We start from the raw sequence: 12,691 nt of genomic DNA, 5'->3' as shown, positions 1-12,691 counted from the left end.
ACTGCCTGAAGTCTTGAACTCATGGACATCACCAGACGCTGTTTTTCCTCCTTTTTGATGCTCTGCCAGGCCTTCACAGCGGTGGTTTTCAGTTGATGTTTGTTTGTGGGCCTTTCTGTCTGAAGTTTAGTCTTTAACAAGTGAAATGCATGCTCAATTGGGTTGAGATCAGGTGACTGACTTGGCCATTCCAGAATATTCCACTTCTTTGCTTTAATAAACCCCTGGGTTGCTTTGGCTTTATGTTTTGGGTCATTGTCCATCTGTAGTATGAAACGATGACCAATCAGTTTGGCTGCATTTGGCTGGATCTGAGCACACAGTATGGCTCTGAATACCTCAAAATTAATTCGGCTGCTTCTGTCCTGTGTCACAACATCAATTAACACTAGTGACCCAGTGCCACTGGCAGCCGTGCATGCCCAAGCCATCACACTGCCTCCGCCGTGTTTTACAAATGATGTGGTATGCTTTGGATCATGAGCTGTACCACGCCTTCGCCATACTTTTCTCTTTCCATCATTCTGGTAAAGGCTGATTTTGGTTTCATCTGTCCAAAGAATGTTCTTCCAGAACTGTGCTGGCTTTTTTAGATGTTTTTGAGCAAAGTCCAGTCTAGCCTTTTTATTCTTGATGCTTATGAGTGGCTTGCACCGTGCAGTGAACCCTCTGTATTTACTTTCATGCAGTCTTCTCTTTATGGTAGATTTGGATATTGATACGCCGACCTCCTGGAGAGTGTTGTTCACTTGGTTGGCTGTTGTGAAGGGGTTTCTCTTCACATGGAGATTATTCTGCGATCATCCACCACTGTTGTCTTCCGTGGGCGCCCAGGTCTTTTTGTCTTTTTGCATTGATGAGTTCACCAGTGCTTTCTTTCTTTCTTTCCTTCACGGGATGTATCAAACTGTAGATTTTGCCACTCCTAATATTGTAGCAATTTCTCAGATGTTTTTTTTCTGTTTTCGCAGCTCAAGGATGGCTTGTTTCACCTGCATGGAGAGCTCCTTAGACCGCATGTTTACTTCACAGCAAAACCTTCCAAATGCAAGCACCACACCTCAAATCAAATCCAGGCCTTTTATCTGCTTAATTGAGAATGACATAACGAAGGGATTGCCCACACCTGTCCATGAAATAGCCTTGGAGTCAATTGTCCAATTATTTTTGGTCCCTTTAAAAACAGGGTGACACATGTTAAGGAGCTGAAACTCCTAAACCCTTCATCCAATTTGGAAACCCTCAAATGAAAGCTGAAAGTCTGAACTTCAACTGCATCTGAATTGTTTTGTTTAAAATTCATTGTGGTAATGTCTATAACCAAAATTAGAAAAATGTTGTCTCTGTCCAAATATATATGGACCTAACTGTATACCTTAATTTGTTGTCCTATGTCTGACATCTAAACACCAGCTCTGCTGTATTGATCTGTGTATATTTAGTTCAGGTTTTAATTTTTTTTTTTTCCTGGGGTGTGTCTGAAGTAATACCTCTTGCAATATTTTGTGACATTTTCCTTACTGAACATAGGGGGAAACTCCTCTAAATGTGGATTTATGCTAGTCCTCTTGAGAGGCAGACATATTTGTGAGAGAGCCCCTTTTTTTAAAAAAAAACAAAAAAAACAACAGTATTTGGACACTTTGCTTCTTAACAGCAAAGTATATAGCATCCACATGATAGCTTTGAAAGCTATGAAATTCACTGACCCAATCTTATAAACAGGAGTAACTTGCTAACTGCTCTTAAAGAAGATCTGTCAACAGATTTCAATATATTATTAGATATGTCTCCTAGATGAGGAGATGAGACTGGTATACTCACTTTCAATATCTATATCAGAATGGTTGTATAATCTTTTGTGAAAGTTTACATGTGTAATATTAAAAGAAGATTTTATGAGTCCAGCTTGAACTGGACTCTTAAAATGCTCTTTTTAACTTGAGGCTTATATAGCCATTCTGACATGGATTTTCAAACTACATCAACCTCATCAAGTCTAAGAGACCTATATAATTATGTATGAAGGAAAAGACAATTCATGGTTTAGGTTTCGCCAACGGAAATGAAGACTCTTGATCCAATAATGTAAAGAAGCAGCTTTTATTCCACAATGTGTCTTTATGTTGCTGAATAAAGGATTTTCATTTCAGTTAGCGCAGCCCAAACCATGAATTGTTTTTGCCTTCAAGCATGGATTTAATCCTCCAGCCAGTTCAAGGTGGAGTTCATCCCCCAGCCATGGGGGAACAGCAACCGGTATTGACTTTCCCAAGAGTTGTACCTACACAACCCTCTTAGTTCAGCACATAACCTGGATTTCTTATGTCTTTTTATAAAGGTATCACCCTATGGTCTGGTGTCTGTTTCGCTGCAGCAGTTATCTTTATAACAATGTAGTCAGGTTAGGCCTCTTTCACAGGTCTGTTTTTTTTGTCCATGGACACACACACCCATATTTTCTATGGTGGTGCGCACAAGTCAGTTTTTTCACATAGACAGTATGTCCATGTGAAAAACCAGCAGACATTTCCTTTTTTTCTGGTGGCATGGAGGAAATACTTGTCACACATGTGCACACTGATGACACATGGATGACATCTGTATGACACGTACCAGAATGAAATGCTCTGGCTGCTGGGAAAAGCAATACAGTTAATGCTATTCCCAGGCACCGGGTGCTGATTACAACTGTCATCATCATCGCCTGGTATCCCTGGATCGGCAAGACCAGGTGATGCTGATGACAGTTGTAGTCAGCACCTGCCACCTGGGAATAGTGAGACGTTTTCTGTTTTTCACTATTGTGTATTAAATAAATAATGGAATTAATGGCGTGGGGTCACCCCTATATTTTAAAACCAATGTAGATAAAGCAGACACCTTCGGGCTTCCATTATCGGTCAGGGACGGTCCATGGTTAATGACTGTCGCCAGCCAAATAATGAAAGCCTGCAGCCACCCCAGAATTGGCACATCAAATAAGAGGACAGGGAGTGAGCCGGTTCTCTGTGAACTGCGGTAACCTTATGGAGTTTACAGCTGGTGGACCACACAGAGGTTACTGTGAGAACCGCCAGCTGTGACCTGCGGTAAACTTAATGACGTCACTGCCACTGTTTCTCACATTACTCTGTGTGTTCCGGTGGCTGTGGTGAGCAATAACCTAGTTGATGTAACTCTCATCAATGCTTTCAGATGTAACAGAATCAGGGATCGTCATGGGACATCAATATGGATTATGGTGAACCTGCAGTGGTATTTCTTGGGGAAATAAATGGGTGAAAGAGGGTGTATGGGTTTTTATTTTAGAATAAAGGACTTTACTGTGTGTGTATTTAATGATTTTTACTTACATTACTAAGCCCAGTGCTTGATGGAAGCTGTGATATTTGACAAATCACAGCTGTCATCAAACCCATGTATTACTTGCATCAAAAAGAAAGGAGAAGGCACTCACCGATCTATAATATTCCCTTGCTGACCCGTGGAAGCGCAGATAGAGTGCGAAACGGCCGTCGTCAAGTACTGCTCACACGAGCTTCTGTCCTCACTCTCCCGGCCATGAACTCTTAATGGAAATTTTATAAAGCAAGAGAATATTACAGATCGGTGAGTGCCTTCTCCTTTCTTTTTGATGCAAGTGAATTTACCTGTGGTTTTCTGGAAGAGCAATCGGAATCTTTAAGTATAGCGCAACCGTTTTGGTTGACAAATACACATATGGAACATACAGACTGAGAGTCATGCGTAGGAAGCAGTGCCGTCCACTTTTCTTTTCTTTTTTTACTTGAAACCCATATATTACCCTGATTGCGACCGCACCAGAGCAATCGGGATGATCCAGGTAAAGTGCCAGAATTGGCACATCTAATGTGATACGCCAAATCTGGGGCAGCGGTGGGCTTCTATTTTTTCACTGGGGATAGGCCATTAGCCATGATCCATTCCAACTTGATAATATAAGCATACCGCTGTCTACTATAGCTGTGCTGGTTTTAAAATATACGTGGACACCGCAAGGTTTTTTAAGTTATTTATTTATTTATTTAATACGTAAAAAAGTAGTCTGTCTGTCTGTCTACCTATGTTCTTCCTCATAGATATTAATCTCTATTTTGGAACATCTTTAATACATAACACTTTTAATTTCTAAACAGCATTTCATTCTATACTTTTCACACGGACAGCACACGTACATATGGATGGCGCAAGGACACAGACCACAGATCTCACTAGTACTGTTTTTTCCTGTACCGGAAACACCAGGACATGTGAAGCGGGCCTTTGCTGTGAAACATGCTGATTATTATTATTATTTATTTATACAGCACCATTAATTCCATGGTGCTGTACATGAGAAAAGGGTTATGTACACAGTTATAGATATCGTTTACGGTAGACAAATTTACAATGACAGACTGGTACAGAGGGGAGAGGACCCTGTCCTTGCGGACTTACATTCTACGGGATAATGGGGAGGAGACGGTAGGTCGGGGGTGTAGCAGCTCTGGTGGTGGAGAGGCAGCAGCTCGGGTGGTGGTTAGGCGGCAGAATGGTTATTGCAGGCTGTAGGATTTCCTGAAGAGATGGGTTTTCAGGTTCCGTCTGAAGGATCCAAGGGTGGTGGATAATTGGACGTGTTGAAGCATGGAATTCCAGAGGATGGGGGATATTCAGGAAAAATCTTGGAGGTGGTTGTGTGAGGAACGAATAAGTGTGGAGGAGAGAAAGAGGTCTTGGGAGGATTGAAGATTATGTGAGGGAAGATATTGGGAGATTAGTTCAGAGATATAGGGAGGGGACAGGTTGTGGATGGCTTTGTAGGTCAGTGTTAGTAGTTTGAACTGGATTCGTTGTGGAATTGGGAGCCAGTGGAGGGATTTGCAGAGTGGAGCAACAGGAGAGTAGCGAGGAGAGAGGTTGATTAGCCGGGCAGCAGAGTTGAGGACAGACTGGAGTGGTGCAAGAGAGTTAGCGGGGAGGCCATAGAGGAGGGTGTTGCAGTAGTCGTGGTGGGAGATGATCAGGGCATGCACAAGAGTTTTAGTAGATTGTGGGCTGAGGAAGGGACGGACTTTGGCAATATTTTTGAGTTGGAGGCGACATGAGGTGGCAAGAGTTTGGACGTGCGGTTTGAAGGACAGGGTGATGATGACCTACTTTACATGATCATTCCCATCTCAGCCATTCATGACTGAGAGGGAAATAACTGTGCAAATACAACAGCCACAGGAAGGTGGAACTCTGAAAGCAGCAAGGCAAACCATGAAACGATTTCTATAACTCTAAAAAAAAGTTTTACACAAACTGACATCTCCAAAACACATACAATCATTCCCCAAACGGAAAAAGTGCTGGAGTACAAAGAGAAAACAGGACAACTCCCATCATAAATGAATCCTACAGAGTCAAAGACTGTAAACTATGTTATAAAAAATACAAACTTTTATTAAACAGTTATATAAACAAGACAAGTAAAAAATACAGTGCTTGGAATAGAAAGATGGTGATGACACAATGACAAGAAACACCACACCTGACCACCATGTACTGCCAAAAATGGCACCGCACCAGGAAGGCACAATCAAAGATATTGATAATGATAATAGTGGAGTGGCACTATAAGCTTAACTAACCCAGGGACCACAGATGTAATTACCCAAATGAACTATGCATGCAGATCTGGCCTAAGTTCAATGGGGAGTATGATACCTGCGGTGCCCAGAGTGAAAAGACAAACTGCATATAGCTAGCCTTAAATCAATCTAAGTAAAGTGCCAAGAGTCTATAGAAGGTGCCGTACATACTGCTTACCTATGTGGGACGTGGAGGAGGAGGAAGCCATCAGCACGAAACGTGCATTGGGGTTGTCCCACATGGGTAAACACTATGAACGGCACTTTCTGTAGACACTTGGCACTTTACTTAGATTGATTTAAGGCTAGCTATACGCAGTTTGTATTTTCACTCTGGGCACCGCAGGTATCATACTCCCCATTGTTTAATAAAAGTTTGTATTTTTTATAACATAGTTTACAGTTTTTGACTTTTGGGATGTCATACTCCGTAGTTCTCTGTAGGATTTACTAACTCCCATAAAAGTGCATGGGAGGTTTGGAAACAGTGTAGAGCATTATACTATGCTGTTTCCTTAACTTGCATTCATCTCTTTGGAAGTTATTGAAACAGCATTGTGTAGCCTGCTCAGCTGTTTTTGGGTCCTGACTCCCTATAGCCAAAACATTCACATAGTTATTTTTGTCTCTTGAATTGGCCAGATAGTAATAACTCTTTAGGGCCTTAGTTGGCCACTATAACTCAATATGTCTCTATGGAGCTGCACAGATCACACATGTGGTATGTCACCCATTGGCTAATGATTAAGAGGGCTCACATGAGCACTCCTTCTAGTTGCGTAGACTCAGTAATGTTTTAAAGAGTCTGAACTGCTGGAAGTAACACTGGCATGGGGCGCTTCAGCCACTAAGATGTGCCATGAGAGCTTATACAACCTTCCTTGCAAATCGTGCAGATTGCCTTTTTCCCTCACTCATTTAGGAGTTGGTAGTGTTAATTCACGGATTCCCTATTTGCAGATTATTCGAGTAACAATCTCTACAGGCCATATTCACATGATTTGTCCCAGATACGTTTTTTTACGTAAAATAACAAGTTTTTTTTACAATATTTGGAAAATCACTGCAAAAAAAAAAATCATGTGACCATGACCATAAAGTACTAAATCTGTCAAATCCGGTTATATATACATGTGTATATATATTTATTATTTATTTTTTCCCCAGCACATTATAAGTGGATTGCAGCCAGGGTATGACTGACCCATAGGGGAACAAGGGAATCCCTGGGTGGGCCCCTGTGCAGATCTGGGCCCCCAACCCCACTATATGGGCAGTACTTGGCATAATTAACTTGATTTACTCTGTACTAAAAAAAGCAGCATCTCATCATTCATTAAAGGGAATCTGTCACCCCATTTTAGGCCTATAAGCTAAGGCCACCGCCATCAGGGGCTTATCTACAGCATTCTATAATGCTGTAGATAAGCCCCCCGATGTATCCTGAAAGATAAGAAAAGCAGGTTATATTATACTCACCCAGGGGCGGTCCTGGTGTGGTCCAGACTAATAGGCGTCGTGGTCCGAGTCCAGCGCCTCCCATCTTTATACGATGTTGTCCTCTTCTTTGCTTCCTGCCACGGCTCCTGCGCAGACGTACCTTATCTGCCCTGTAGAGTGCAGAGCAAAGTACTGCAGTGCACAGGTGCCGGGAAAGGTCAGAGAGTCCCAGCGCCTGTGCACTGCAGTACTTTGCTCTGCCCTTAACAGGGCAAATCAGTACACCTGCGCCGGAGCCGCTGCAAGAAGCAAAGAAGAGGACGACATCGTATGAAGATGGGAGGCTCCGGACCCCGAACGCGACGCCCATTGGACCGGACGGCACCGAACCGGGACCGCCCCTGGGTGAGTATAATATAACTTGTTTTTCTTATCTTTCAGGTTACTTTGGGAGCTTATCTACAGCATTACAGATTGCTGTAGATAAGCCCCTGATGGCGGTGGCCGCAGCTTATAGGGCCAAAATGGGGTGACAGATTCGCTTTAACAACACTACCCAGTTTATTATTATACAGAGATATAGGTAAATTTGTGAACGAGGGTCATCTAAAACTTGTATGCAAGTGAAAAGTGTCCCCCCAAGTTAATATTACTGGTGGGCCCTTGGCATCCCAGTCCGACACTGATTGCAGCTACACATTTTGGCCCCTGAAGAATAAGAGGGCATATCACTGCTTGCATTATAATGCCACAGGTTATTTTTTGCCGGTTCCTTTTTTTGCACTGTAATAGTAACATTACAGTTATCTCTTCAATGTACTATTAGAACTTCCTGTAACCTTGGAAATCCTGCCTGAATCAAAACTCCAGCCAGGCACTCATGAAGGGGAAAGGGATGAGTAATTCTTCAGTGTTCTCATATACTCATCTGTCTCATTTTGCTGCAGGAGAACATGAACTTAATGCTTATTTAAACAGACACATAGACAGTTTACGGGCATATCCCAGTAACAAATAATACCAGCAGCCCTGGATGTAGATCTTATGGGCAAACACCTGATCCTCTTAGTAGAATATAAAATATGAAATATAGCCCTCTTGTATTTCACTATTGATTTAGCACAGTGTCTGGTTGCCAGCATAATGGGATCTGTGTCTTTTATTCAGATTTAAGGACTTTCCATTAAAGAGTTCTCCTAAAAGTAAGTGTACATGAAACATTGCTCTATTTAATGAACAGCAGTTAAAAATATTAAATGTCTTTTAGTAAAAATCTTTTTAACGGGTATATTTTTTACCTGCAGTAACAGTTATGGATTCTGTCACTGAGCTACGGCAAGGATATTAATGTGACACATGACAGAAAGGCAGTGATAAAGGATTTAGTGGTAGCAGTCGCACTGATATCAGAGGGGTACCGATGGCCCCTCTGCTTTTTACTAACATACCTGTATAATATTTTAATAAACAGTGACTATAGTAAAAAATTACATATAGCAGGTAGGGGCCCCTGCTACGAATTCTCCACTGGGCCCAAAAACAAATTTTTACATAAAATAAAGACTGGCTGATACAAGGAGTAATGCACCCCCCATCTCCTACCCAACCCCCCAATACCCTTCTGCGATTTTTATATTTTGTTCTTGTAATTTAATACAGTGTTGTTCCAGTGTTATTGATGGGCCATAACTTATTAACAATAAACATTATGATGATTATGATGATTCTGTTGACACATTTTCCTCTTAGATAGCCATGCAAACGTAAATGCTGATTTAAAAGTGTTGTCCACTTTTCAGTCAACCACTTCTCAATCAGTATATGTCCCCAAAGTAAAATAATAAAACCTATACCCACCTCCGGTGCCGGCGCCATTTCAGCAGTGTCAGTACATGATCTACCAGTGCTTGCCTGACATTATGTCACGTGATCCCAGCAACCACGTTACACTCCCCTGCTTTGGACCAATCATACATAAGGAGTGTCACGGGGATACCACAGCAGAGAAGGTCCACAAGACCGTGGTGTTTGGTTTCACGCACTCCTGCACTGATTAGAAGCACTTCACCAGTGTTTTAAACAGTCCAGGTTTTCTCCGTGCTAGCAGTGCAAAGTTTAATCTGTTCAGTTCAAATTCCTAGAGCTTTCCTACTTGGATTGTCTCAGCTGTTCAGTGTTGGTCACTCCCCTTTGCTATATGAGCTCGCCTCTGGCACTTAGGGATTGCCAATGTTAGTTCTTACTGCCTGATTCTGGAGTTGGAGGTGTAGTTTGTGGATGGAGTTGGAGTTTGGAGATTGTTCAGGAGTTGGAGTTTTGTCTGTGTGCACATCCTCATCCTCTCCTGTTTTGTTTATCCTTCCTTTAACTTCCCTGTGTTTCACTCTGTTGTTTCATGTGTGTGTATTTTGTATGGTTGAAATTTATATTTATCCCTGTCTGACTTTCCTTGTTTGTCCTGGATGTAGGAGGGGACAGATCAGGGTAGATATAGGAGCATAGCAAGGCACAAAAATCCAACACCTCCATCTTCAGGACTAATTTGGGGGACAAGGATAGACAAGGGGTCCCTAGTTTAGGGGACCTAGTAAGTGCCCAAAGTCCCACCACATTTGTGACACTGAAGTAGTCAGAGCTGCAGCAGCTCTCTTACCTCCTCGGGTGTTAGTTACATCCGAAGGAGGGGAGAGTGAAGTGGCCACTGATTGGCTACACAAAGGAATCTTGCGTCATGCCATGGGAGAGCCAGTGCTGATAGTGCTGGAATGGCACTGAAGGTTTGCATAGGTGTTATTTATTTTACTTTGGGGAAGCTTATTGATTGAAAAGGTTGAAAAAGTTTATTTTCCCAATTGTATCTATCTGCAGGCATTTCAATGCATGCAATGTATGCCTGCAATGGCAATTGGCTGTCGCTAGATGACTTTGCTGCATCAAAGAAGTAAATAAGGGCTGTAAGCAGAAAGTGAGTTGGTTTATGGATGAAACCACGTGCAAGGCAGAAATTATGCTAAGCTTGAATTTCTTGTTTCCAAGAAAGGACTGAAAAAGACAAATCCTTTGGTGAGCGTGCTGTAAGTGAAGAGGCTGCAGAGAGATTTCACTTTAACCAATGAGTGAAGCCATCTTTAAACCAGCTATTGAGACTTGCTTGAGGCTGTTGAGTATTGATAGTAAAAAAAGATAAATTGCATTAAACTAGAAAATGAAGATCGAGTGGGCATAGTTTTGGAGTATCCTTAGCAGTAGTATGTGACATGTTGCGGAATACAGTATGTGCACAATGCAGTGCATGCAAGTGAGTGACCCTCCCAAAAAAGTTTGAGGCCAAGGCAGTTGCTGATGGAAAATGTTGATGAACTGTGGTGAGGTACAAGAACGTGTAAGTCTATGAAGTGGAAAATGGCCACATAACTGCTGCATCAGAAAAGGTAGGAAGTGAGTTACAGTTTCAGGAGCCAAGTAGTCTCCAACGAGTTTGTGTGAAAGTGATCAAACCCAGGAATTATATTTGCTTCTAACCAGAAGACACAAGTTTTTTTGTAGAATCTCCATGCTTTTGGAGCTTTTTATAGCCTGTGCCATTCCAAATCCCAAGCATGCAGAGAGAGGTTCAAAAGGCATCACCAAGTAAGAGCATGTGTGACTCTTAAAAAGGTCGTGTCCCATATTAAGATTAAATTATAAGACTGTTTAAGAACGTGCACTTATTGGGCTTGTGGGTCTCCATATGAAAAACAAGTTGAAATAAAGCCAATGTTTTGTGCAACTGTATTTGTTTGTGATGTCTTCAACAGAGCAATATGGACCTCAGATCATAATGGCACCATCACTAGTGTAGAGATAACAATTTCCTCTTTCAGTATCACAATGCGCCAAGACACATATAAGAGCCATACACAGGTAAAGGCTTGCAAGGTTTTTCTGTGAAAGATGTTGACTAATCTGCACTGAGTCTGTTAATGCTTCTGGATAAAATTGGCCATCAATGTGTGATTGGTGGAGTTTAAGCCACATGTCCAGCAGAATGAAGAGGCCCCTCTTATGCAGTACTTGTCACAGTATCATCCATATCTGTTTCCATGTTTTTGATATGTAAGCTAAGTCCTATTCGGATAAGTGTGGCATGGTCGCTGTGCTTGACACAGCTACATTGGTGGGCAATAAAGAAATTCCTCACTGGCATTGCTGGGTCCTTTTCATCATGGGTTACTCTAATGTGGCACCCCAGGAGATTGGGTACCACAGTGGTACTGCCTTCCTCTCGGGGAGGGTAATGCCATGCCTGGAGACAGGGAAGATCCCTTTGGCAGGTAAACTGTACACACAACACATTCTGAATCCAGGCCAGAAGGGGAGCTCTAAGTGTGGTTTTAGGGGAGCTTCCCTGAATTTACATCCTGGTCTGGAGGAGGAGTCGGTCAGTCGACTGCAGACAAGCAGAGAGTGAGGGAGGACAGAGGAACCTAAGAGCTAAAGGAGGGCTGCGATTGGGCCTCCTTAAAGCTAGAGCACAGAAACCAGGCATCGGGAGCCCGAGGTCGTGGGGAACTATAGGTCCCACGGCAGAACCAGAGCGCAATAAACTAACAACTCGGCTGCAGTCACAGACCATCGATTAAAGAAGTCAAAAGAAAAACTTGTAGCAATCAGCGATTAATTCAATGCTCTTTATTCCATAATACCGCAGATTCAAGGGACAAGTGGTGCTCCTTCCATGTCTTATCCCATGTACCAGCATTAGTATGGAATGACGGGCATTACATTTATGGGCGAGTTTTCCTTTTTACTTCATAGCTTGATGGCTAGAAGGGTGCTTCCATGAAACAAATCCTATGGCCCCATTCTTCCGATTGTCGGAAGTACCTTTCTATAATGCCCATGGATGGGAATGTGATATTCAACAGACTTGTGAAGTTCTGCAAGTGCGGCCACGTCTCAGTATTTGCCTCATGCATAAATAAATGAATAAGGATCCATTTGACTGGGGAAGACGTCACGCCTTGTTGCCTATACTTATATTATTATCCTTGGGCTTTAAACATTGCTACGAAAATAAAATGTGAACTTAATATTTACTCCCTGTTTAACTGAGTGTGTATCGCTGTGTTCACAGGTTCCCCTGCTCATTGCACAGCAGTCAGCCACAGCTGGTGATACTTATTCATCCATTCACTTACAGTAGGAATCTACTGCAGAGAGGCAGACCTACAGCATGATGACAGCGATTTACTAATTAGTAGCAGTGACACAGCATGCTGCTTACTTTACTGTGGAACATCACAGAGAAAAGCCATTAAGCTTACGTAGATGAGTTAAACATATAACATAAATACTTTAGCACAGAAAGAGCTTCTTAAAGAAACACAAGAAATGTAAATACCCAAAGTGTCATCCTTAAGAAAAGCTACACTATAGATATCTGAAATTCACATGTCACAGTCACACATTGCTTATAATACTCTATAACATTTGTAAAAGTAAAGAGCTATAGGAACAGTAAGGGGCATAGCTGCATGGGGGGCAGAGGTAGCAGTTGCTCCTGTGGGGCACTGGAGACAAAGATCGTAATTCTGCCACATAAAAATAAAACAATATTATAGATGGCACAT

Source organism: Ranitomeya variabilis, chromosome 5 (genome assembly GCF_051348905.1).
Source record: "Ranitomeya variabilis isolate aRanVar5 chromosome 5, aRanVar5.hap1, whole genome shotgun sequence".
Taxonomy (NCBI): Eukaryota; Metazoa; Chordata; class Amphibia; order Anura; family Dendrobatidae; genus Ranitomeya; species Ranitomeya variabilis.
The sequence above is the reverse complement of the archived record's forward strand: the minus strand, read 5'-3'. Positions refer to the sequence as shown.